The 27,310-nt window shown below is 39.8% G+C and overlaps 1 protein-coding gene across 4 annotated transcripts in view; it reads left to right on the top strand.

The window, feature by feature from the left end:
- LOC146811957 (uncharacterized) overlaps positions 1 to 27,310 on the top strand; it is a 1,438,216-nt gene that overhangs the window by 71,604 nt on the left and 1,339,302 nt on the right. The window lies entirely within an intron of this gene.

Consider the following 27,310-nt stretch of genomic DNA (forward strand, 5'->3'; position numbering starts at 1 on the left):
TTGGAATTCAGTTATTAATGTAATGGCTGTCTTATTTAAACAGATAAAATTATAGACAGAAATTGTTGGGAGATAAAATCATCAATATATACATAAAAAATTGTACTTTACATCTGTCTATATATAGATATAATATAAAAAAATGCACTTTATATTGTTAAGGTTAAAAAAATAAGAAATGCTGCCAATAACATACTGCATGTATATAATTACTCGCACAAATTAACCATTTCTATACTGAGACGTATAATGATGGGAAGAGTAAAAAGAAAAAGAAAAAAACGTATATCCTAAATGAATTCTGCCATCGTCCCCAAAAAAAGATACTATTCCTAATGCTCATTAGTACTTTACAAATTATCATTATGTTGCCCCAAATCAAAAATAATGGATTAGTATATTCGGAAAAATGTTAATTTAGAATGAATTGATGCATTTCTGTCTAGTCTGTCTTTACTTTTTAACATGGGCATTTGCACTAGCACTTTAAAAATGACACTCTAGGCTCCAGGACTCTATGGTCCAGTAGAAGGCTGGGAGCTGAAACGCGTAGACCGTCCTTTACCATCTATGTCACCTTGTTTTGAATAAAGCACTTAGGAATTACCTGCCGGCTGTGGTGCTGTGATCCTTCGCCGAAGCTCCGTGAAACTGGGAAGGTGGTGGAAGGGATATCGAGCATATATATATATATCTATATACACATATATATATATATCTATATATATCTATCTATATATATATATATATATATATATATATATATTCACTTAAAAAACCATAGGTTTCACACATGTTATAGTTAGCTGGACATTTCCCTCGTAAAAAAACACTGTATTAAACACCTATTTACCCATGTCTTCTTCCATTAATCTTTAGCTATACATATATTACAAATATTTATTTTTCAGAAAGACACATATGTAATCAGTGATGTAATATCTGACGTCATCAGCAGAGGATTGCGGTCGCGTGAGTTATAGTTGCCTGCACTAACTATAACGGGGGAATTTCATTGTTTTTTTACGAGGGAAATGTCCAGCTAACTATAACATGTGTGAAACCTATGGTTTTTTAAGTGAATTTGCAAGGTTTTTTAAATGCTAATTCCTAACTATAATGTGTGTGAAACCTATGGTTTTTTAAGTGAATTTGTACGGTTTTTTAAATGCTAAGTTATGTATTTATTAATATATTTTCTTTTTCAGGTTTTTCACCGTGCGCGCACCGTGCGCATCGCGCACCGTGCGCATCGCGCACCGTGCGTGCGCTGTGGGCACTCGGTGCGCTTTGCGCACCGAGCGCCCACGATGCGTTGTGCGTGCCGTGCGCGCGCGGTGCGAGCACCCCGCGCTTTTTCGTCAAAAAAATAAATGTTTTTTTCACCCTTGGGGGTCCTTCAGTGACCCTCTGACAAAGGCTAGGGGGTCAGGAACTGTCCACCCTGCCCCCAAATGTTTACTGACATCTAACAACCAATCAGAATTACGTTTGCGCACGTCACCGTGCACGCACGGTGCGCGCCTATAGATATACATGTACTTTTAAATGAAATTTTCTCAGGAACTACTGAACAGATTGACTTCAGATATTCAAAAGGCACATCCCTGACCTGAGGACTACCTCTCTGCCAAACTTCAAGTAATTCTGTTCAGCCGTTCGGGCTGTACCTTGGACTAAAGGTCCCTATGGAAAAATGCATGGGGAAAACGCGTTTTGGGACCCCCCTTTTTTCTCGGCCCCCGCTTGACTAATCACCCCGAGACTTTCAGGGTAGGAGCGGAGTGGAGCCCCCCACCTATTTTGAAAAATTCGTGAGGATTCGTCAAACGGCGCCAAAGTTATTCAAAATAGAATTTTCAGATTTCCTATGGAAACACGGTCCTAACTATAACTATCTACTGGCGACCGCCAGTAGATAATATATATATATATAAATATATATATATGAGCTTGCTTCGCTCACACGTTTCTTCCAAGAAAAACAAGAACGAACGTGGACCTCGTTGTGTGGTTCAAAGGTTTTTTATTTCTCCTTGTCTGCCATTACGCGTTTCAGCCGTCAAAGCGGCCTTGATCACATGACAATGTTCAGAGATTTTTTCTCAATATTTAAAGTGCTCGTGCTTGCAAAACCAACCTATCACACATGTTGAAGTTAATAGACAATGAAAAAAGACTGAACTTGTATCCTGTTAATAAGGATCCACATATGTAGTTCATGTACTAAAGACTTGTTTGTAAAAATACAGTAAGAGACAATATTGGTAAAATACCTCCTTAGTACATATCATAAACACCCATGAAGGCAGTTGTTACAATTAAGAACATCGATGGCATTTACAATTAACTGTTTAAATACAGAGGGGTAAATAACCTTCATAGGACTATTCTCAGTCGTTCAGGTATTTACAAATAACTGTTTAAATACAGATGAGTAAATAACCTTCATGGAAAAATTTTCAGTCGTTCTATGCCTTCTTGCATGTGTGAATGTGTGAAAAAAATATTAAATGAATAATTGAAATCTGCTTGCCGTTAATCCATATGTACTACCTCGTAGGTGCTGCCTCGGATGTAATTTGAAGACAAATGTCTGTATTAAGGGCCTCAATATTGAATACAATAGAGAGGTGCATTGATAAATAATCATTGCATTATATTCCCATACTTACAAAATGTAAATTCATTAATACAAATCAGAGGCACTAAATAAACGAAAAAGTGCAGAAAGTGCAAATTGGTTCAAATGAACCAATAAAAAATATACTTAAATAGATATAAAACAAGAGGAATTGATATTTTTACATACATGCCAATAGAGATGCTAATAGGGGAGTCAGGATGACTAAGCTGGTATTTGCTATATCATATGATATCATATATATATATTATCTACTGGCGGTCGCCAGTAGATAGTTATAGTTAGGACCCTGTTTCCATAGGAAAACCGCAACATTCTATTTGGAATAACTTTGACGCCGGTCGACGAATCCTCGCGAAATTTTCAAAATAGGTGGGGCGCTACGCTCCGCTCCTACCCTGAAAGTCTCGGGGGGATTCGTCAAGCGGGGGCTGAGAAAAAAGCGGGGTCCCAAAACGCGTTTTTCCCATGCATTTTTCCATAGGACCTTTAGACACAGCTACAGCCCGAACGGCTGAACAGAGTTACTTGAAATTTGGCAGAGAGGTAGTCTACAGGTCAAGGAAGTGCCTTTTGTAGGTTTGGTGTAAATCTGTTCAGTAGATCCTGAGAAAATAGCATTTAAATCAATATATATATCTGAGCCAGCTTACGGTGCGCTTACCGTGCGCTTACGGTAAGCTTACCGTACGCGTACGGTGCCGTGCGCGAGCGCGATTCTGATTGGCTGTTAGATCTTAGTAAACATTCGAATCGGTCGAAACCAGGAAGCGGCGGCCGCCATTTTCTCTCTCGCACTCTGAGGGGGGGAGGAAAAACAAAGGCCAAAAACATGTAAAGGGGCTGTTTAGACAGCTCCTAACCAACTACCCTTGATGAAGGTGTCCCCCAAGAACCCCCAAGGCCACAAATTCAAATTTTTTTGTTGTTGAAAAATCGCCGATTACGCTTACCGTACGATAAAAATTATTAAAAAAAAATATATATATTCCCACTTCCCCCCCCCGTGTGCAAATGGTGCCCGCAGGGCACCATTTGTGCATTGCATATTAATTATTTCAAAATCTATAAAAAAAATCCGTTTCTGAACGAAGCACATAATATGTCCTCCATGTGCGCACGGTGCGCGAAGCGCATCGTGCGTACATGGCCCATCCAGCGTAACGTGGGCACCGCGTGCCCACCGTGCGTGCACGGTGCGCGAAGCGCACCGTGCGCGCACGGAACGAACTGCGTTAAGTGGGCGCGCACGCCACGAATGGCGTAAAGTAACTTAGCATTTAAAAAACCGTACAAATTCACTGAAAAAACCATAGGTTTCACACACGTTATATTTAGGAATTAGCATTTAAAAAACCTTGCAAATTCACTGAAAAAACCATAGGTTTCACACATGTTATAGTTAGCTGGACATTTTACTGATAAAAAACCAATGAAATTCCCCCGTTATAGTTAGTGCAGGCAACTATAACTCACGCGACCGCAATCCTCTGCTGATGCTAATACTGTATTTAGACACTTATTTGCCCATGTCTTCTTCCATTAAATTTTATCTATATATATATTACAAATATTTTTTTTTCATAAAGACACATATGTCATCAGCAGAGGATTGCGGTCGCGTGAGTTATAGTTGCCTGCACTAACTATAACGGGGGAATTTCATTGGTTTTTTATCAGTAAAATGTCCAGCTAACTATAACATGTGTGAAACCTATGGTTTTTTCAGTGAATTTTATATATATATATATATATATATATATATATTCACTGAAAAAACCATAGGTTTCACACATGTTATAGTTAGCGGAAATTTTACTGATAAAAAACCAATGAAATTCCCCCGTTATAGTTAGTGCAGGCAACTATAACTCACGCGACCGCAATCCTCTGCTGATGCTAATACTGTATTTAGACACTTATTTGCCCATGTCTTCTTCCATACATTTTTAGCTATACATATATTACAAATATTTTTTTTTCATAAAGACACATATGTCATCAGCAGAAGATTGCGGTCGCGTGAGTTATAGTTGCCTGCACTAACTATAACGGGGGAATTTCATTGGTTTTTTATCAGTAAAATTTCCGCTAACTATAACATGTGTGAAACCTATGGTTTTTTCAGTGAATTTGCAAGGTTTTTTAAATGCTAATTCCTAACTATAACGTGTGTGAAACCTATGGTTTTTTCAGTGAATTTGTACGGTTTTTTAAATGCTAAGTTACTTTACGCCATTCGTGGCGTGCGCGCCCACTTAACGCAGTTCGTTCCGTGCGCGCACGGTGCGCTTCGCGCACCGCGCGCCCACTTTACGCAGTTAGTGCCGTGCACGCACGGTGGGCACGCGGTGCGATGACAAAGCAAGAAAGCACGTCAACAAATCTGTTTCTGCTTTCCTCCGTGACTATGGTATGGGTGCCATTTACCACAACAACTTGCGTTATGACATGCAAGACATTTATAGAGGAGATGGTGTGCACTTCAATGATGAAGGGAACAGAGTCTTCCTCTTGAACCTTAGACTCTGCATCGGTACTTACTTGTAGGTACCACTAAAAAATCATTTCATAAACACAACGGCTCTTTTTAGAGCCCCCTAATATCTAAACACTTAAATCTGATTTTCTTTTTTTTTTTTATTTTTTTTCTACCGTACGCTTACCGTAAGCTTACCGTACGCGTACCCCGTGATTTTTTTTAAAATCAATAAATGTTTTTTTTGTACTTTTCTGTCCTTCTTTGACCCCCTTACAAATGTTAGGGGGTCTGTAACTCTCCTCATTGCCCCCTTTCCTTGTTTTCACTCTTTTTTTTCAGAGTGAAATACACAAAATGGTGGCCGCCGCTTCCTGGTTTCGGCCGATTCGAATGTTTACTAAGATCTAAGAGCCAATCAGAATCGCGCTCGCGCACGCCACCGTACGCTTACCGTAAGCGTACGGTAAGCGTACCGTAAGCGGGCTCAGATATATATATTGATTTAAAGGCTATTTTCTCAGAATCTACTGAACAGATTTACACCAAACCTACAAAAGGCACTTCCTTGACCTAGGGACTACCTCTCTGCCAAATTTTGAGTAATTCTGTTCAGCCGTTCGGGCTGTAGCTCGTTCTAAAGGTCCTATGGAAAAATGCATGGGAAAAACGCGTTTTGGGACCCCCCTTTTATCTCAGCCCCCGCTTGACGGATCCCCCCGAGACTTTCAGGGTAGGAGCGGAGCGTAGCGCCCCACCTATTTTGAGAAATTCGCGAGGATTCGTCGACCGGCGCCAAAGTTATTCAAAATAGAATGTTGAGGTTTTCCTATGGAAACGTGGTCCTAACTATAACTACCTACTGGCGACCGCCAGTAGGTAATATATATATATATATATACACACATATATATATATATATATTCCAAAAGTTACTAGAAGTAGGAATGCACATTCAGAAGTCCATTGCTAATCACCAGGGTTTAATCCTGTAAACCGCTACGCGTTTCGACACTCAAAGTGTGATAAAGACACTGACTTCTGAGTGTGCATTCTTACTTCTAGTAACTTTTGGAATAATAAACCCAAAGTATGAGAGGCAACGCGAAAATAAAATAGCTGGTATACTGTGATATTACAGAATTAACGTAATACACAAAGAGCTAAGCAGTTTTTCAAATTTCTTTCTTTATTGTGATGGTGTTGTTATATCCACAGCCAACGCGTTTCGCCCAAACATGGGCTTCTTCAGGGCAACGAATCAAGCTGTCGAACTTAGTAGAACACGATTGTTCAGTTGTAGCAATGTGGAAAGTTCCCAATATGCAAGAATCTTTTCTGGATTGTCTTGCCGTGCTTGCTCCCAGGCATGAGTTAGGATACTATAGTCCTTTTGGGCTGTTTCATAACAATTGGTTGTTACAATCGGAATCCCAGTGAACCGGTGGCGTACACGTCGTTAAGGTCCTTTATCAGAAGGGGTACTTACCCATGTTACACTTTCAGAGTGTCCATCACTCACTTTTTCCCGCGCAGCCGAGACGGAAGTATAACCGGCGGAGAGATGAGTTCCAGAACCCCAGAAGAAGTTTTGAAGCAGCCCAAAAGGACTATAGTATCCTAACTCATGCCTGGGAGCAAGCACGGCAAGACAATCCAGAAAAGATTCTTGCATATTGGGAACTTTCCACATTGCTACAACTGAACAATCGTGTTCTACTAAGTTCGACAGCTTGATTCGTTGCCCTGAAGAAGCCCATGTTTGGGCGAAACGCGTTGGCTGTGGCTATAACAACACCATCACAATAAAGAAAGAAATTTGAAAAACTGCTTAGCTCTTTGTGTATTACGTTAATTCTGTAATATCACAGTATACCAGCTATTTTATTTTCGCGTTGCCTCTCATACTTTGGGTTTATCATTATTGTTTATAGTCTTTTAAGCGGCTGACTATTTGAGGTGGGCAACGCACACACTACTCGTAAGTGACTTGTTCAGGCAGTGCGAATGTGCTCAAACCCAGCTGCTTACTTCTCATATATCTAACTTTTGGAATAATTACGAACCGGCTTGGTGCTCCTGCCGGCTGATGCACCACCTGACAACGGGACTGATCCCGGAAGGCCCCAGATTTGTTTATATATATATATATATATATTATCTACTGGCGGTCGCCAGTAGATAGTTATAGTTAGGACCGTGTTTCCATAGGAAATCTCAAAATTCTATTTTGAATAACTTTGGCGCCGGTTGACGAATCTTCGTGAAATTTTCCAAACTAATGGGGCGCTCCGCTCAGCTCCTACCCTGAAAGTCTCGGGGTGATTCTTCAAGCGGGGGCCGAGAAAAAAGGGGGGTCCCAAAATGCGTTTTCCCCATGCATTTTTCCATAGGACCTTTAGTCGAAGGTACAGCCCGAACGGCTGAACAGAATTACTTGAAATCTGGCAGAGAGGTAGTCCTCAGGTCAGGGAAGTGCCTTTTGCAGGTCTGGTGTCAATCTGTTCAGTATTTCCTGAGAAAATAGCATTTAAAAGCAAATAAATATCTATACGCGTGCAGCGTGCGCGAGCAAAATTCTTATTGGTTGTTAGATGTCAGTCAACATTCGAATCGGTCGAAATCAGGAAGTGTCGGCCACCATTTTGTCTCTCGCACTGAAATGGAAAGGGGGAAAAAAGGTGGAAGACGTGAAAAGGGGGCAGGGGGCTGTCCCGGCCGTGGAATGAGCCCCGCTGCATGAAAGCGGTCCTGCGGTGTCAAAGAGATGAACGATTACCGTGTTGGGAAAGGAGGCTGTTTTTGGAAGGCACAAATGAGCAGCACAGCTTGAGTGAGACGCTTTACATACCCACTGGGGATTTTATTCAGTCCGAAATGCGGCAATGCAATGAGCAACTCACTGGAGAAATAAGGAAATATACACTACGGATACCAGCAGGCTCTGCGAGGAGCCAACGCCCACAAGGGCAGGTGTCAGGACTTTAAAAAGAATGCCCATACTGCCTTGCATTGTTTGGACAAATATGCCTATGAAAAAGTGCTTCAGAGCACGAAACGCGTCGGCGGCCAGATCTTTTTATTGCAAGGTGTCATGCCAGCTGTACTGCAACCTCCTGAAATAAACGAAAGAAATCCTACCTTTGTGTGGCTCTTCCGAGGGGGTAACTCTTGTTTTGACTGATATTTAACGGCTGTCCCGGCCGTGGAATGAGCCCCGCTGCATGAAAGCGGTCCTGCGGTGTCAAAGAGATGGACGATTACCGTGTTGGGAAAGGAGGCTGTTTTTGGAAGGCACAAATGAGCAGCACAGCTTGAGTGAGACGCTTTACATACCCACTGGGGATTTTATTCAGTCCGAAATGCGGCAATGCAATGAGCAACTCACTGGAGAAATAAGGAAATATACACTACGGATACCAGCAGGCTCTGCGAGGAGCCAACGCCCACAAGGGCAGGTGTCAGGACTTTAAAAAGAATGCCCATACTGCCTTGCATTGTTTGGACAAATATGCCTATGAAAAAGTGCTTCAGAGCACGAAACGCGTCGGCGGCCAGATCTTTTTATTGCAAGGTGTCATGCCAGCTGTACTGCAACCTCCTGAAATAAACGAAAGAAATCCTACCTTTGTGTGGCTCTTCCGAGGGGGTAACTCTTGTTTTGACTGATATTTAACGGCTGTCCCGGCCGTGGAATGAGCCCCACTGCATGAAAGCGGTCCTGCGGTGTCAAAGAGATGGACGATTACCGTGTTGGGAAAGGAGGCTGTTTTTGGAAGGCACAAATGAGCAGCACAGCTTGAGTGAGATGCTTTACATACCCACTGGGGATTTTATTCAGTCCGAAATGCGGCAATGCAATGAGCAACTCACTGGAGAAATAAGGAAATATACACTACGGATACCAGCAGGCTCTGCGAGGAGCCAACGCCCACAAGGGCAGGTGTCAGGACTTTAAAAAGAATGCCCATACTGCCTTGCATTGTTTGGACAAATATGCCTATGAAAAAGTGCTTCAGAGCACGAAACGCGTCGGCGGCCAGATCTTTTTATTGCAAGGTGTCATGCCAGCTGTACTGCAACCTCCTGAAATAAACGAAAGAAATCCTACCTTTGTGTGGCTCTTCCGAGGGGGTAACTCTTGTTTTGACTGATATTTAACGGCTGTCCCGGCCGTGGAATGAGCCCCGCTGCATGAAAGCGGTCCTGCGGTGTCAAAGAGATGGACGATTACCGTGTTGGGAAAGGAGGCTGTTTTTGGAAGGCACAAATGAGCAGCACAGCTTGAGTGAGACGCTTTACATACCCACTGGGGATTTTATTCAGTCCGAAATGCGGCAATGCAATGAGCAACTCACTGGAGAAATAAGGAAATATACACTACGGATACCAGCAGGCTCTGCGAGGAGCCAACGCCCACAAGGGCAGGTGTCAGGACTTTAAAAAGAATGCCCATACTGCCTTGCATTGTTTGGACAAATATGCCTATGAAAAAGTGCTTCAGAGCACGAAACGCGTCGGCGGCCAGATCTTTTTATTGCAAGGTGTCATGCCAGCTGTACTGCAACCTCCTGAAATAAATGAAAGAAATCCTACCTTTGTGTGGCTCTTCCGAGGGGGTAACTCTTGTTTTGACTGATATTTAACGGCTGTCCCGGCCGTGGAATGAGCCCCGCTGCATGAAAGCGGTCCTGCGGTGTCAAAGAGATGGACGATTACCGTGTTGGGAAAGGAGGCTGTTTTTGGAAGGCACAAATGAGCAGCACAGCTTGAGTGAGACGCTTTACATACCCACTGGGGATTTTATTCAGTCCGAAATGCGGCAATGCAATGAGCAACTCACTGGAGAAATAAGGAAATATACACTACGGATACCAGCAGGCTCTGCGAGGAGCCAACGCCCACAAGGGCAGGTGTCAGGACTTTAAAAAGAATGCCCATACTGCCTTGCATTGTTTGGACAAATATGCCTATGAAAAAGTGCTTCAGAGCACGAAACGCGTCGGCGGCCAGATCTTTTTATTGCAAGGTGTCATGCCAGCTGTACTGCAACCTCCTGAAATAAACGAAAGAAATCCTACCTTTGTGTGGCTCTTCCGAGGGGGTAACTCTTGTTTTGACTGATATTTAACGGCTGTCCCGGCCGTGGAATGAGCCCCGCTGCATGAAAGCGGTCCTGCGGTGTCAAAGAGATGGACGATTACCGTGTTGGGAAAGGAGGCTGTTTTTGGAAGGCACAAATGAGCAGCACAGCTTGAGTGAGACGCTTTACATACCCACTGGGGATTTTATTCAGTCCGAAATGCGGCAATGCAATGAGCAACTCACTGGAGAAATAAGGAAATATACACTACGGATACCAGCAGGCTCTGCGAGGAGCCAACGCCCACAAGGGCAGGTGTCAGGACTTTAAAAAGAATGCCCATACTGCCTTGCATTGTTTGGACAAATATGCCTATGAAAAAGTGCTTCAGAGCACGAAAAGCGTCGGCGGCCAGATCTTTTTATTGCAAGGTGTCATGCCAGCTGTACTGCAACCTCCTGAAATAAACGAAAGAAATCCTACCTTTGTGTGGCTCTTCCGAGGGGGTAACTCTTGTTTTGACTGATATATATATATATATATATATATATATATATATATATATATATATATATATATATATATATATATATATATATATATATATAATTATATTACCTACTGGCGGCCGCCAGTAGGTAGTTATAGTTAGGACCTATTATCCACAGGAAATATGCATCATTCTATTTAGAATAACTTTGGCGCAGGTTGACGAATCTTCGCAAAATTTCCAAAACTCATGGCCCGCTCCGGTCTGCTCCTATCCTGAAAGTCTCGGGGTGATTCATCAAGCGGGGGCCGAGAAAAAAGGGGGGTCCCAAAACGTGTTTTCGCCATGCAATTTTCCATAGGGAGATTTAGTCGCAGCTACAGCCCGAACTGCTGAACGGAATTACACCAAATTTGGCAGAAAGGTAGACCTTGGTTCAGAGTTGTGCCCTATACATGGTAGTACCTCATTAAAAAGCATTGCAGTTAATAGAAGGTTTTAAGACTTTAGTTACATTATAAATCATTTGTTGATGGTATCATACTCATTTTAGGAATTGTGGTATGTTCTAAGGTGATTTTACCATGTGAAAAAGCCTTCTGCTGGATATCATTAATCATGTTTGAAAGAAAACAATTTTCTCATGCTTTTCCCACAGAGGTTTGGAAGGTGATCTATAAGCTAAACTGAGAGCATATTTTCTGTAAATTCACATTATCTATCTCAGTCATGTGAGAATGAAGGCTGACATTCTCAGTAAAACATGTACATCCCACAAGGGCAGAGACTGTAAGTTGATTACATTGTGTTCTACTGCAGCTTCCCAGAGTGTTCCAAAGAACAACTAGAGCGCTAACAGTCCTACTTATGACAAACGTATGGCGTACCTGAAGCCATCTTGATTGGAATAAAGTGGTAACTCTTAAAACATTTAATTTAAAAAGGAACAAAATGAGGGGGTTCATTTTGCCATAGAACGTATGATTAGTGCTGCAGAAAGAAAAATTAGGGCACATTTTGAATGACTTCTCAAATCCTCTTCTATTTCACTAAAAGATTCTGACATGCAGACTGAAACATGCACTTTCAATACCAGCAGCAGACTTCCGTGGTGAGCAGTAGCTTTACTACAGTGATCTAATGAGCAACTAGAGTGCTAACATTCTGAATTTATGGCAAATGTGTGACACATCTGAATGCCTTCTTGATGAAATCAAAGTAAAAAACTAAAAGTATTCCTACAGAGGAGATTGTAGTAAATGAGCAAATTAGGAAACTTCATAACAAATAAGTCTCCCAAGATGGCCACCAGACAAAAGAGCCCAAATGCAGCACAAATATCACCCAGATGTAGCCCAAGTATAGCCCAATGACAGAATGTCCCAGAGTGTTCTAAAGAACAACTAGAGCGCTAACAGTCTTATTTATGACAACAGTATGGTACACCGGAAGCCATCTTGATTGGAATAAAGTGGTAACACTTAAAGCATTTAATTTGCAAAGGAACAAAATGAGGGGGTTCATTTTGCCATAGAAATTATGATTAGTGCTGAAAAAAGAAAAATTAGGGCACATTTTGAGTGACTTCTCAAATCCTCTTCTATTTCATTAAAAAATTCTGACATGCAGACTGAAACATGCACTTTCAATACCAGCAGCAGACTTCCCTGGTGAGCAGTAGTTTTACTACAGTGATCTAATAGGCAACTAGAGTGCTAACATTCTGAATTTATGGCAAATGTGTGACACATCTGAATGCCTTCTTGTTGGAATCAAAGTAAAAAACCTGAAAGTATTTCCTACTGAGGAGACTGTAGTAAATGAGGAAATTAGGAAACTTCATAACAAATAAGTCTCCCAAGATGGCCACCAGAGACAAAAGAGCCCAAATGTAGCACAAATATCACCCAGATGTTGCCCAAGTATGGCCCAATGACAGAATGTCCGAGTGTTCTAAAGAACAACTAGATTGCTAACAGTCTTACTTATGACAAAAGTATGGCAAAACATTTAATTTGCAAAGGAACAAAATGAGGGGGTTCATTTTGCCATAGAAATTATGATCAGTGCTGCAGGAAGAAAAATTAGGGCACATTTTGACTTCTCAAATCCTCTTCTATTTCATTAAAAAATTCTGACATGCAGACTGAAACATGCACTTTGAATACCAGCAGCAGACTTCCCTGGTGAGCAGTAGCTTTACTACAGTGATCTAATGAGCAAGTAGAGTGCTACCATTCAGAATTCATGGCAACTGTGTGACACATCTGAATGCCTTCTTGATGGAACCAAAGTAAACAAGCATTGAAAATGCAATAGGTCTCGCCCTCGTTTAAGTTAAAGCAATTCTGTTTGTAATTACTTGGCTTTTTAGCTTTGCTTGTATTAGTGTTTTTCAAATTTTCCTGTACATAACATGCATATGTATGCATATATGTATATGTATGCATGCATTTATATTTGTATTTATATAGATATTCAGGTTATATATATATATTTATATATGTATGTATATATATATATACACATACATATATATATATATATAAATGCATATGCATATATATATGTGCATATGTGTGCGTGTAGAGAGAGGTAGAAAGAGGTAGAGAGGTAGAGGTGTAGAGGTAGAGGTGTAGAGGTAGAGAGGTAGAGGTAGAGAGGAAGAAAGTAGTAGAGAGAGAGGTAGAGAGAGGTAGCGAGGTAGAGAGTAGAGAGTGAGTAATAGAGAGTCGAGAGTGACTAGTAGAGAGTAGTAGAGAGTAGTAGAGTGTGTAGCAGAGAGTGAGTAGTAGAGAGTGAGTAGTAGAGAGTAGTAGAGAGTAGTAGAGAGTGAGTAGTAGAGTGAGTAGTAGAGAGTAGTAGAGAGTAGTAGAGAGTGAGTAGTAGAGATTAAGTACTAGAGAGTAGTAGAGAGTGAGTAGTGGAGAGAGAGTAGTAGAGTAGTAGAGAGTGAGTAGTAGAGTGAGTAGTAGAGAGTAGTAGTAGAGAGAGTAGTAGAGAGTGAGTAGTAGAGAGTAGTAGAGAGTGAGTAGTAGGGAGTGAGTAGTAGAGAGTGAGTAGTAGTGAGTAGTAGAGAGTAGTAGAGACAGAGTAGTAGAGATTAAGTAGTAGAGAGTAGTAGAGAGTGAGTAGTGGAGAGAGAGTAGTAGAGAGTGAGTAGTAGAGAGTGAGTAGTAGAGAGTAGTTAAGTGATAGAGAGTGAATAGTAGAGAGTAGTAGAGAGTGAGTAGTAGAGTGAGTAGTAGAGAGTAGTAGACAGTGAGTAGTAGAGTGAGTTTTAGAGAGTAGTAGAGAGCGAGTAGTAGAGAGTGTGTAGTAGAGAGTGAGTAGTAGAGAGTGAGTAGAAGCGAGAGTAGTAGAGAGTGAGAAGTAGACAGAGTAAGAGAGAGTAGTAGAGTAGTAGAGAGTGAGTAGTAGAGTGAGTCATAGAGAGTAGTTGAGAGCGAGTAGTAGAGAGTGAGTAGTGGAGAGTGAGCAGTAGAGAGTAGTAGAGAGTGAGTAGTAGAGAGTGATTAGTAGAGAGTGAGTAGTAGAGAGTAGTAGAGAGAGAGTAGTAGAGAGTGAGTAGTAGAGAGTAGTAGAGTGAGTAGTAGAGAGAGAATAGTAGAGAGTGAGTAGTAGAGTGGTAGAGAGTGAGTGGTAGAGAGTAGTAGAGAGTAGTAGAGTGATTAGTAGAGTAGTAGAGAGTAAGTAGTAGAGAGTGAGTAGTAGAGAGTAGTAGAGAGCGAGTAGTAGAGAGTGAGTAGTGGAGAGTGAGTAGTAGAAGGTAGTGGAGAGCAAGTAGTAGAGAGTGAGTAGTAGAGAGTGAGTAGTAGAGTGAATAGTAGAGAGTGAGCAGTAGAGAGAGAGTAGTAGAGAGTGAGTAGCAGAGAGTAGTAGAGTGATTAGTAGCGAAAGAGTAATAGAGATAGAGTAGTAGAGAGTAGTAGAGAGTGAGTAGTAGCGTAGTAGAGAATGAGTGGTAGAGAGTAGTAGTGAGTAGTAGAGAGTAGTAGAGAGTGAGTAGTAGAGAGTGAATAGCAGAGAGTAGTAGAGAGTGAGTAGTAGGGAGTGAGTAGTAGAGAGTAGTAGCGAGTGAGTAGTAGAGAGTGAGTAGTAGAGAGTGGGTAGTAGAGAGTGAGTAGTAGAGAGTAGTAGAGAGTGAGTAGTAGAGAGAGAGTAGTAGAGAGTGAGTAGCAGAGTTGTAGAGAGTGAGTCGTAGAGAGTATTAGAGAGTAGTAGAGTGAGTAGTAGAGAGTAGTAGAGAGTGAATAGTAGAGAGTAAATAGAAGAGAGTAGTAGAGAGTGAGTAGTAGAGAGAGAGTAGTAGAGAGTGAGCAGTTGAGAGTAGTAGAGAGTGAGTAGTAGAGAGTGAGTAGTAGAGAGAGAAGTAGAGAGTAGTAGAGAGTGAGTAGTAGAGTAGTAGAGAGGAGTCATTCAGTGTCAGTCAGTGTCAGTCAGAGTCAGTCAGTCAGTGTCAGTGTCAGTCAGTCAGTGTCAGTCAGTCAGTCAGTGTCAGTCAATCAGTGTAAGTCAATCAGTGTCCGTCAGTCAGTCAGTGTCAATCAGTGTCAGTCAGTGTCAGTCAGTCAGTCAGTGTCAGTCAGTCAGTGTCAGTTAATCAGTGTCAGTCATTGTCAGTCAGTGAGTTTCAGTCAATCAGTGCCAGTGTCAGTCAGTGTCTGTGTCAATCAGTGTCAGTCAGTGTCAATCAGTCAGTGTCAGTCAGTCAGTATCAGCCAGTCAGTTTCAGCTAGAGCCGCTCTGCTGACCTGCTTCTCTGGCTCTAAAGCAGCTCTGCTGACCTGGTTCTCCCCCTCTAAAGCAGCTCTCCTGACCTGGTTTCTCTGGCTCTTCAGCAGGTCTGCTGACCTGGTTCTCTGGCTCTAGAGCAGCTCTGCTGAATTAGGTCTAAGGCTACAGAGCAGCACTGCTGATCTGCTTCTCTGGCTCTACAAAAGCTCTGCTGACCTGGTTCTCTGGCTCTAAAGCAGCTCTGCTGACTCGGTTCTATGGCTCTAAAGCAGTTCTGCTGACATGGTTCTCTGGCTATAGAGCAGCTCTGCTGACCTGGTTCTCTGGCTCTAGAGCAGCTCTGCTGACCTGTTTCTTAGGCTCTAGAGCAGCTCTGCTGACCTGGTTCTATGGCTCTAAAGCAGCTCTGCTGACTTGGTTCTCTGGCTCTAGAGCAGCTCTGCTGACCTGGTTCTCTGGCTCTAAAGCAGCTCTGCTGACCTGGTTCTCTGGCTCTAAAGCAGGTCTGCTGGCCTGGTTCTCTGGCTCTAAAGCAGCTCTGCTGAACTGGTTCTCTCCCTCTAAAGCAGCTCTGCTGACCTGGTTTCTATGGTTCTAAAGCATCTCTGCTGACCTGGTTCTCTGGCTCTAGAGCAGCTCTGCTGACCTAGTTCTTAGACTCTAGAGCAGCTCTGCTGACCTGGTTCTCTGGCTCTACAACAGCTCTGCTTACCTGGTTCTCTGGCTCTAAAGCAGCTCTGCTGACCCGGTTCTATGGCTCTAAAACAGTTCTGCTGACCTGGTTCTCTGGCTCAAGTGCAGCTCTGCTGACCTGGTCCCTTGGCTCTAAAGCAGCTCTGCTGACCTGGTTCTCTTCCTCTAAAGCAGCTCTGCTTACCTGGTTCTCACGCTCTAAAGCAGCTCTACTGACCTGGTTTCTCTGGCTCTACAGCAGCTCTGCTGACCTGTTTCTCTGGCTCTAGAGCAGCTCTGCTTACCCGGTTCTTAGGCTCTAGAGCAGCTCTGCTGACCTGGTTCTCTGGCTCTAAAGCAGCTCTGCTGGCCTGCTTCTATGGCTCTAAAGCAGCTATGCTGACCTGGTTCTCTGGCTCTAGAGCAGCTCTGCTGACCTGGTTCTCTGGCTCTAAAGCAGCTCTGCTGACCTGGTTCGCTCTCTCTAAATCAGCTCTACTGACCTGGTTCTCATCCTCTAGAGCGGCTCTGCTGACCTGGTTCTATGGCTCCAAAGCAGCTCTGCTGACCTGGTTCTCTGGCTGTAGAGCAGCTCCGCTGACCTGGTTCTCTGGCTCTAACGCAGCTCTGCTGACCTGGTTCTCTCCCTCTAAAGCAGCTCTGCTGACCTGGTTTCTTTGGCTCTAGAGCAGCTCTGCTGACCTGGTTCTCTCCCTCTAATGCAGCTCTACTGACCTGGTTCTCTGCCTCTAGAGCATCTCTGCTGACCTGGTTCTCTGGCTCTAAAGCAGCTCTGCTGACCTGGTTCTCTGGCTCTAAAGCAGCTCTGCTGACCTGGTTCTCTGGCTCTAGAGCAGCTCTGCTGACCTGGTTCTCTGACTCTAAAGCAGCTCTGTTGACCTGGTTCTCTCCCTCTAAAGAGCTCTGCTGACCTGGTTCTCTGGCTCTAAAGCAGTTCTGCTGACCTGGTTCTCTGCCTCTAGAGCAGCTCTGCTGACCTGGTTCTATGGCTCAAAAGCAGCTCTGCTGACCTGGTTCTCTGGCTGTAAAGCAGTTCTGCTGACCTGGTTCTCGCTCTAAAGCAGCTGTGCTGACCTGGTTTCTCTGGCTCTACAGCAGCTCTGCTGACCAAGATATATATATGTATTTAATATAAATATTAAGGCAAGACATAATCTAAGCTAATCATAAAAATAATGTATTTTTACTTTTATTAAACCTATATTACTTTTTAATGGGATTTCGCAAAGTCGCGCTGGGTGCGTGCTGCCTATGCGCAGGGTGCGCAGACCCCATGTGACCCAAAAAAAAGAGATTTGATTGGTTCATTAGACTTCCTATTCTAACTATTGAAGGACCCCACCCATTTCAATCATTCTTCTTAGACCTTCTTTGGAGGAGCATCTCTGTTCTTTGAAGAACCTTTTTTTTTGCTAAGTGGACACTTAGTATTGATTTGTTTTCTAAAACAATGGCTTCGGGACAGCAGCCATCACCTCAATCTGAGCATTCATCAGATGATGAATTTTTGGCTGAACCTCCACGCCCTGAGAGGTACACCTCTATTGTTTGGAAAAAAATTTCATTTCCAGAGGGACAAAATAAAACCAGTGCCACCAAAGTGACATGCAAAATCTGCCAAAGAGTCCTGTCACGCGGTGATCCCACGAAAAAGTACTCTTGTGGGACTGCAAGCATGATGAAATATCTGAAGACTCTGCTTCCTGTTAACCTGGCGCGTGAGGAGTGTCGAAGAATGCGAGTTCTTCCACCACCTGCAGTACCGAGTACTTCCAGGACGTCTGCCTCTGATGAAGATCTGGACATACGTCCACAATTTGCAACACTAAAGGTGCACTGCATGAAGTGCAACAAATTACTGTCTTATGGAGAGCAGTCCATCGATTTAATTTGCCAGTTGCAAGAAAACCATCGGTGTTAGAGGTTTTTGTTTTTTTCCCTGAAGTTCATTGTTTTATTCCTCCAGTTCTGTTTTTTTCCCTTTTGAAAAACAAACCAAAAATTCTAACAATTGTTCAGAAAAAAAAATAAATAAATAAAACAAAAAAGAAGAAAAAAAAAGTTCTAAGAACTAACTTCTCTGGTTAAAAAAGAGTTATATGTGTATGATAGTGTGTGAATGTTTCGATGAATGTATGTGTAGTGCATAATTGACTGAAAGAATGCATTAGTAGTGTATGGTGAATGTATAAGTGCAGAACTATGAGGAAGTGCTGCAGCATCACACAGTAAGCTCTTTAGCTGCAGTGTGCTGTGGTACTTCTGAAGCACAGGGATGCAACATATGTACATAAATATGTTGCAAGTCTATGCTTCCCTCTGAACTGCTGCTTAAACAGCAGGCATGTGGTGACACAGGCACCCTTGCACCATGGTGCAAGGATATCTGTGTCGTGTGGATTTTGTTTTTGTGCAGAAAGACACATCTTCCTGCACAAAAACAATCAGTAAAGGCATTTTTCTCCCTCAATGTATTCTGAGCATTGTAGCATATATTGAAAGAGAAAAAATGAGGTGAATTGAAAACAAATCTCCTTGTTGTGCCTTGCTACACCAATTGGAGGACGGTGCAGCATTCACACACATGTCCAGATTTATTATTTCTGATAAATCTGGAGATGTGTCTTGTTCTATGAGTGTTCTGTGCAATCACGCACAGCAATACCTATAGAACGCCCTTTCAACACAAAGTGGTGTGTATGATGAGGTCGTATTTACATGGAGAAGAAAAGGTACACAGACTGCCTTTTCCTCTCTTTGTAAATATGAAAGAGTGTCTTACGCTATAAGTATGTTACAAAAAGTGACATATTTCTGGCACAGGATGCTTCTAAACTTGCCCTATAAGTGCTAAGGGATTGGCAGACTATTACAATAAGAACATTTTGGTAGTACATTGTTTTAAAAACTTGCACGAGATTGATAGGAGGTAAGCACAGACTATTGTCTCCAAAGATGCTCAAAGAAGAATGATTGAAAAGATTGCTGTCCTTCAATAGGTACAATGGGAAATATTATGAACCAGTCAAATCTTTTTTTTTCAGGTCACATGATATCCTATGACAGGGAGATTCCAAACCTACATAGATATAAACTTGCTCTTTTGAAGACTGTATTAATACTTTAATGCTTTTTGCAGACCTTTTTGCAAAGTATATAAAGAAATGATCTTGTACTAGGGTTAACGGCTAGGCCAATCCTTAACTATATGACTAATAAACAGAGTAATTTCAGTACTGCAAAGAGAGAAGAAGATACATTTATAAGTACTTAGGTTTTGGCAAAGTGATAGGACATGTTTTTAGAGTGGTGAAGGGAAGGAATAGAACCCGACGTCACATCTGCAAACACACTCTGTGACGTGTTTTACGTTGAGGAATTTAGTGTCTTTTAATTCTGAAAGTCCCTGGGCCCTACTAACCCTCCATGTCTCTCTATTGAACACCATACAGCTGCATTGCACTGAGGTGCTCTGAAACCATGTCCCATTTTATACCTCTCTCCAATGCAAGTCTTTGGCACTTTCTACATATATCTGGTGGGTTACTTGGCCGCAGAGACACTCAGTAGTCATGTTAACTTTATCCTGTAACTTAAAACGCACACTGAGCATCTTTCCACACATATCTTCTCCGTCCATCTCTCCTTTCTTCACCAGTGTGGAAACACGGCCCATTGTGCATATTAATACTTAGTTAAACTTACCTTCACATTAATAGAAAAAAAAATGCAACACATTTTTTTCAGTTGTTTTTATAATTTAAATTTCAGAAAATTTAAAATTTTAGAATTAGTATCTGTGAAAGAGAAGAAAAAATACAGTTATAATATATAATAATATATTTTTTACAACACAACATAATTTTAACGTTTTCCTAAATTATTTTCTTTGCCTCTTTTGCTGTTCTCAGAATATATTGAATTTCACTACAAACAGTGATTTCAATCGTAATCATCACATAACAGCGGGCAAAAAAAAACCAATCAATTAGATTGTGTAAAAAAAAAAAACTCTAACATATTTATCATATATCCAACTGTTTTTGAATATTCCACAAAAACTACATCCTCAATAACAAACCATATAATACAAATCACCCATATGTAAAATGCTTTCTTCTAAGAGAAATGTCTTACTTGAATATGAAAGAAATCAAATAATACGATGAACTATTATTCATACATCGTCAATAACAAACCATTTCATACAAATCACACATATATTTAAAATGGTTCCTTCTAAGCAAATTTTTTTACTTGAATCTGAAAGTACTCAAATAATGATTCAATAAAGAATTCTTTTTATAATTTCTGTACACTGTAAATGATGTTTCTAAAAATTATATGCTGTGAGAATGTGCAACAAAAAGTCCATAATTCAAATGTATACCTTTCCTCAGGGCCAAATGGTATTGCTGAAATCCTTTAAACTGAAATTGTCTAATAGTAATCATATTAAGAAATTTTAACATATTCCTAATACGCTGAATTATGTTCCTAAAACTTTGGCTTTAAAAATATTAGGTAGGAATTTGGTAATTCGTGAGGCAAACGTTGTTTAAAATCCAATTGAGCATCATTACAATATGTCCATCCATTATCACATTTTAAATACGCAGTGTAATGTCCAGATGTTGTAGAAGGACCATCATGGAAAATTATTGCTACTGCTACAAAAGTTCTTCCTGATATTGATAGTTGACTTGCTACAAACATTTTTAATAACGTTTCCAATTTTCTTCCATCAGCTGTACAACGTTGCATCATTAAAATTATATATTGTCCATATCTTTGTATAAATAATGTTGATAACATTTCTGAGTTGCATTGGCTACACTCCATGTTCTGATTTGCTGCTTTAACTAGTTTGTTGAAAGACACTGATTTACAGTCTGGTAATGTCAAATATATAAATCTTTCAGTGTCTATGTCAGTGCTACATGTAAACATACAATTTTCACATTAATGTTCCCATTTATAACGAAGGCCAAAAAGATTTTCAATTTCTATGCCTTCATTTTCCAATACGGTAAGCATATACATTCGAAATTCCTGAGCATCTTGTTGGATATTCTGCGTAAATTGTGTACAACCAGAACATATTTCCAAAAGATTACGAATATAAGAAATGCTTTGCATTTTAGTTTTATCTGTTCTCAATTTTTCATAAACAGAATGCAACAAGGAACAAAATCTTTTTTTCCGATTCTCCACAATTTGCTGTTGCAATCGTTCAAGAAAGAAAACATCATTGACCACTACATTAGCATAGCAGTTGATACCAGAAGTATTTTCATACTGATAACCAACAATCTCTTCTACAGTATCCGTTTTCTTTTTGCTTGCAATCTTAACATTATTATGATTTTTTTCCTTCTCAATAACTTCACTACAGATATTCTCATATCTTCTTTTTCAACCTACCACACGCTTTTCAAATACAGGATATTGCCCTAAATGGGGAGCAAACGCTCTTCTTAACCTATTATACTCTTTTACACAGTTTACATCTGCAGTAATCTTTGACTCATCAAAATCAATCAAAAACAAACCAGATAAACTTCTGACTCGTGACAAAGCAACATATGCCATACCCTCTTTAAACACGGTACTTCCAATGTTCACCAAAGCACTGTCTACACTTATTCCTTGAGATTTATGAATAGTCACTGCATATGCCAAAGAAAGAGGAAACTGTTTTCTACGTACATACAAATCTTTAACAAGCAAAAAATGAGCAGAACAACAAGCAATTTGTTTCACCTCTTCAATCTGATCAAATTTGATTTTTAAACATTCAATTCCATCTTTTTTTTGATAACTCACAAAATCAACAACTTTTCCCATTGCTTCATTCACTAACCATTTTTCCACATCCAAATTACGCCGCAAAATAACCAGACAGTTTACACATACATAAAAATTATTTTCTAAACCTGCAGTTTTAGAAATAGATTTTGCTAAAGAATCCAATTTTGTTTTTAATTTGTCTGTCAAAATAATAGTGATTCTTTCATGCTCTATTTTATCAATGGCTTCCATTTTTATTATTTGTTCATTTTCTAGCTTCAAAAGTTCTTCATTGAAAATAGAGCACTCGCGCACTGTTGGCATTAAGCAGATTATAGAATTATTTTCTGCAACTTTTTAATATATTTTTTCAGGAAGTATATTTTCATTTGGAAACAAGTTTGTAAGTAGTCGACTTTGCAAACCTTGTTTGCTATGTTCTGTCAGTACTTCATTTCTTATATCTTGAAGAATACATCCATATTCAGCATCATTTGCCTGTCGCATATTTTTAGTGAATTCTTTGTACTCAAAATATGACCAAATGTTAACGTTTCCAACACTTCCCAAGGACTTTTTGGTGTCTTCATGTGCAAGTGTTTTAAATACTGGTTGTCCTTTTACGGGAGTAAGTTGCAGTAGATCTCCAAAAACTATGACATGTTTTCCTCAAAATAACACATCGTACTCTGTTTTAAGAATTTGCTGCATTCTTAAATGCACAAAAGCAAGCATTAAGTTTGAGACCATGCTTACCTCATCAATAATCAGAAGTTTAATTTTCTTTTGCACTCTTGAAACTTCATAACAAGCTTCTCCAGATAGCTTGTGATATTCCAATTTGTTTTCATGCTCCACAGGCAGCATAAGTAAACGATGCAATGTAATTCCTTTAATATTGTGTGCTGCCAACCCAGTGAGAGCAGTTACAACACAAGACAAATGTGAGTCCGTTGTTTTCTGCAAATAACTGGTGATTACTTTAATTAAGAACCGTTTTCCTGTTCCTGCTTGTCCACTCACATACATTCGTATAGGTTGAAATGAGGTGCATATACATTCTTTCTTTTCATGAAGAAATCCATGGTCAATCCGTTGTCTCACTTGCTTATATATTTCATTCTGTTCAACATTTAGTTGCTCTTCCAAGTTGGCTAAGTCCATAATATCTTCTTGAACTTGATGCATTGCTGTTTCCACCTCATTCATGGCGATTGCTGCTTCATTTTCAACAATTGGTTGTCCTAGTGGATCTTGACTCAGTGGAGCAGAGCTTTGACTGTCTTGAGAACTGTCCCTAGCAATCTCAGCTGCAATAGTAGCTTCTTGATCAATTTCATTGTTCAACATTTTCACATAATTTGCAAAAACAGTACATTCTATGGTATCTTTACAAGCATTGAAGGAATCTTCATAACTGTGAAAATCTCCAATTAATTCCAATTCTGAACGCCACGGTTTGAACAGTTGCAAAAGTGCTAAATAGTAAAATTCCCTTTTATCAGGAGTGTCGCAACTCAGTTTCCTGTGATTAATTACATTTCCTTTCCTTTGTTTCACCAAACATCCTTCGGTGCCAATCACTGCATATTTTCCATCATTGATGTTTTCTGTAGTATTCTGTTTAAAAGTGTAGTTTTGCAGCACTTCATAGAGACATATGTTCTCAAGATGATGACTTCTATTTGGATAATATGTGTCCAACATATTAGTTTTAATAATATCTGTACTTTCTGGTTAATTTAATGCTAAATATTCAATTTCTTGTACAGATTTAAGTACTCGATTTCGTGTTGCAGCAAGACCTAGACTCACCCAAATGATTGTTCTAGATTTGGAGTATAAACTTGCAGATGATAACCGATCTGAGCATTCATACGCTCCAAATTCTCGATGGGATAACATCTTCAAACTGAAACTGTATAATTTCTTACTTAGACTCTTCTCGTGAGAAATCTCTTCCCACATTTCTTTTAATTCCGTCTTTTCTGATTTTGTAATGTAGGATGGTACATACCGAGTGACAGCAATGGAATTATCTACTACGTACTGAATATCCATGTTAGCATTCCACATAGAGAGAATAACCGGATTGTAATTATTTATGTATTTTGATTCTTCACATCTTCTCAAATTGTAGGAATTTTTGGGAGACTTTCTAGTGATAGTATGTCTCACTGCTGACATAAAACTGTTTACTCTTCCTTTTGTATTACAGGACGTGGAAATCCAAAACGACATTTAGTATAAAACTTTTCCTTAGACTTGTACTTTCGTTGACAGTATTTTCCACATCGATGGCTTTGGAATCGTAAGACTTGTTGCCTTAAGTTGTTTTCTTCTGTGCTTTTGGGTATGGCACATGTGGCATATTCTTCAATGAACGACAAAACAGTATCATCGGAATCAGTTCCGAATTTGGGGGCATCTTTGATCCATATGAGCATATGTATGTGAGGAGCACCTCGAGCTTGATACTCCTTTCTCCAAAAGAAATCCACAACTTCTCCAAGAGGAGGATTCTTTTTATTGCAGATAAAAGACATCATAGCTTCAAATCTATGATTGAAATACCTGCATACATTAACAGGATCCAAAGAGCACAATTCTCCAGGTGTCTTGTATTCAATATTTTTTATATTCGAATTAGCCTCTCGAAGAAATTCAAGCAAATCAACCCAAGCGTATTCAGCACAGCTTAGGGTAAGGAACCACGTAGGAGTTCCTAAGTTCCTTAGCATACATTTAAGTTCTCCATGACGACGGTACCAATACTCATTAGTGCCACGCTGACATGCCATCAGATTAATCAGCTGAGATTCTAAATGATCATCTCTTTGATGTACTTTATCAATAAATTCCTTTGCAGAAACATTTTGAAGATGTACTCCTGTTTTCAATATGTGATTCCCTGCATATGAAAGTCTAGACAAGTCACTCTCAAACAAAAGATGAAATATGTATGGGATACATTGTCGAAACCTTGGATCTTCTGCATACAATCTTGTTGTGCGATATTCAGATGCAGGAATCTGCACAGGTCGTTCATCATATCGTCCACCTTTTCCTGTTGGGAACAACTGTGGAAAACAATGAGCTTCCAAGCTTTTTTCCCATACACTCATGGGAGTTCCCTTTGCTTTTGTCATTTGGAATAACTCAATAGTATTCCCCATCACTTCTTTGGTATGAAGTGAATGTACACTGTAATGTTCATAGATTTCTTCACTTCTGGACATGTCCACTTTTTCAATTTGTCCACTTGTCGTTTCAGTATCTTCTGCTGAAAGTATTTCTTCTTCTCCCACATACACATTTTCATAGTACTCATTGTTTTTAATCAGATACAATGTTGCCTTCAGCACTTTCCTGACATCCACTAATTATTGCCAGATTTTCTTGCTCTTAGTAGGAACACCATTAACTAGAATAACTAGTGGTTCACTTTCTACATTCTCTACACCAATTGTTTCAATATTTTTCTTTAAATCTAGAGCTAAATATACAACTCTTCCTTTTAATCCTCTCTGTAAATCTGAAGGAGGCAATTTACCTGTTTTAAGCTCCATACGAACAATAGCCTGAATTGGGTGCACACATTGAATGAGAATAGACTCATAGGTATTTAAATCTATCAGTTCTGGAGGAATAGTTACCAACTCTAGATTATTATGCACAGCTCTAGCAGGCATTTTATTCTCATCCAATTTATTGTAACAATATTTACAAATACGCTGATCAGAACCCAAATCAAAACAATTTTCTACCAACAAATAAGTTGCAAATTCCTTCCACTTATCATTATTTTCTGTTTCACTTTTTAAATACAGATCAACAGTTCTAGTCTGATTTTTATAGTGAGTTTGCCAACAACAAATACAAGAATAATTTGGCCTTTCACCTGATATCACCTTAAACTTTGTAATTTGTTCTTCAAAATTTTTTGTAGTACTATGTTGCACATTCTCTTCAACATTTTCATCGATTAATGTGTCAGTTTCTGCACTCTCTTGTTCAGGTCCAAAGTAACAAAACTCAATTTCATCACAAACCTTCTTCACATCTGATACTGATCCACGCAAAAGAGCAATGTTCAACTTATTTAACATTAGTGCTGGACTTTTTGCATAATACAATCTTCTGACTAACTTTCGCATCTGAGAATGATGTACTGCTAACATCCTGAAATGGTGAAAAACACTATGACACACTTTCCTAGAAAGACAAGCCAGAGAATGACCTTGAAAACCAGTATTTTTTCTCACTCTACAAGGATCTAGTCCTTGCAACATCGTAATCTTTTGTTTAACACTTTTTTTACTATATTCTCGTAAGAAATTGCGTAAAATATCAATAGATTCTTGTTGTACACTACAAATACTACTGCAATCCCAAGTGTACATTAGGGCTTTAGGACGTCTCCCTAGAACTTCATCAGCTAACACGTCTTCTACATCTCTGGGAACCATCTTCTCTTTCTCAATTGGACAACCATTTCTAACCTCATAAGCTCAAAATTATTGGTCTGAAAATAACTCTCTTCATTAAAGAAAGGCTCTGAACTTGAACTGTGTTTCCATTCACCCAAAAAAAAATCACAAAAATTTGTTCTGTAAATTACTCTTTTCCTCTTGCTTTTGGCCTTCATTAAATGGATTGGTTAATCCAATGATTGAATTCTGTTTAAAACTAAAATGAATAGTTTCCTTTTTAGTTCAAAAGCCGTTTGAACAATGGATTCAATATGCTTCTTCTTTTTATAAAACAGTGCTCTTTTTCTATATTTTTACACATCTTTAAGCAAGTTAAAAACAACTCTATTATAAAAAACTTTTTTACGGATTTCTTTATACTGATTTTGCCTTCTTTTACCATACATCGAATCTTTTGATGTTAACTTTTCTTTTTTTCCTTTCCTGTAATTCGTACTCTTTTCTGTGGTCGAACCACTCTCAGTAGTTTGCACATTCTGCACACTGCTTCTAGGCTGTGTCAGTTTTTTAATGAATGTTTTTGTTGTCTTACCGGAAGACTTTTTCTTTTTAGCCACATGAAGTTGGTCATCCAATACTTGTTGTTGAATTTTCTCCGCATAAGTGTCCTTTAACTGTTCTTTTCTCTTTCTTGATTTTTCAGGCATGATAACTTTATTTTAATGATGATAAACAATATCTGTAAAAAATAAACATATATAAATGTATTGTAATACATTTATAATTTATACTTGTCAATTATTATACAAACACATTCTATATAAAAACCATTTAACCACTTTCTTTTCTCATCACAAATTGAAATTGTAATTCAAGGTGTATACATAACTGTATAGGTGATTACAGATCTGCATGTGTAATAGACAAAGGCTCCTACCAGTGTTTGTGTTAAGCCCTCAGA

The sequence above is a fragment of the Triturus cristatus genome, chromosome 7, assembly GCF_964204655.1.
Source record: "Triturus cristatus chromosome 7, aTriCri1.1, whole genome shotgun sequence".
Lineage (NCBI taxonomy): Eukaryota > Metazoa > Chordata > Amphibia > Caudata > Salamandridae > Triturus > Triturus cristatus.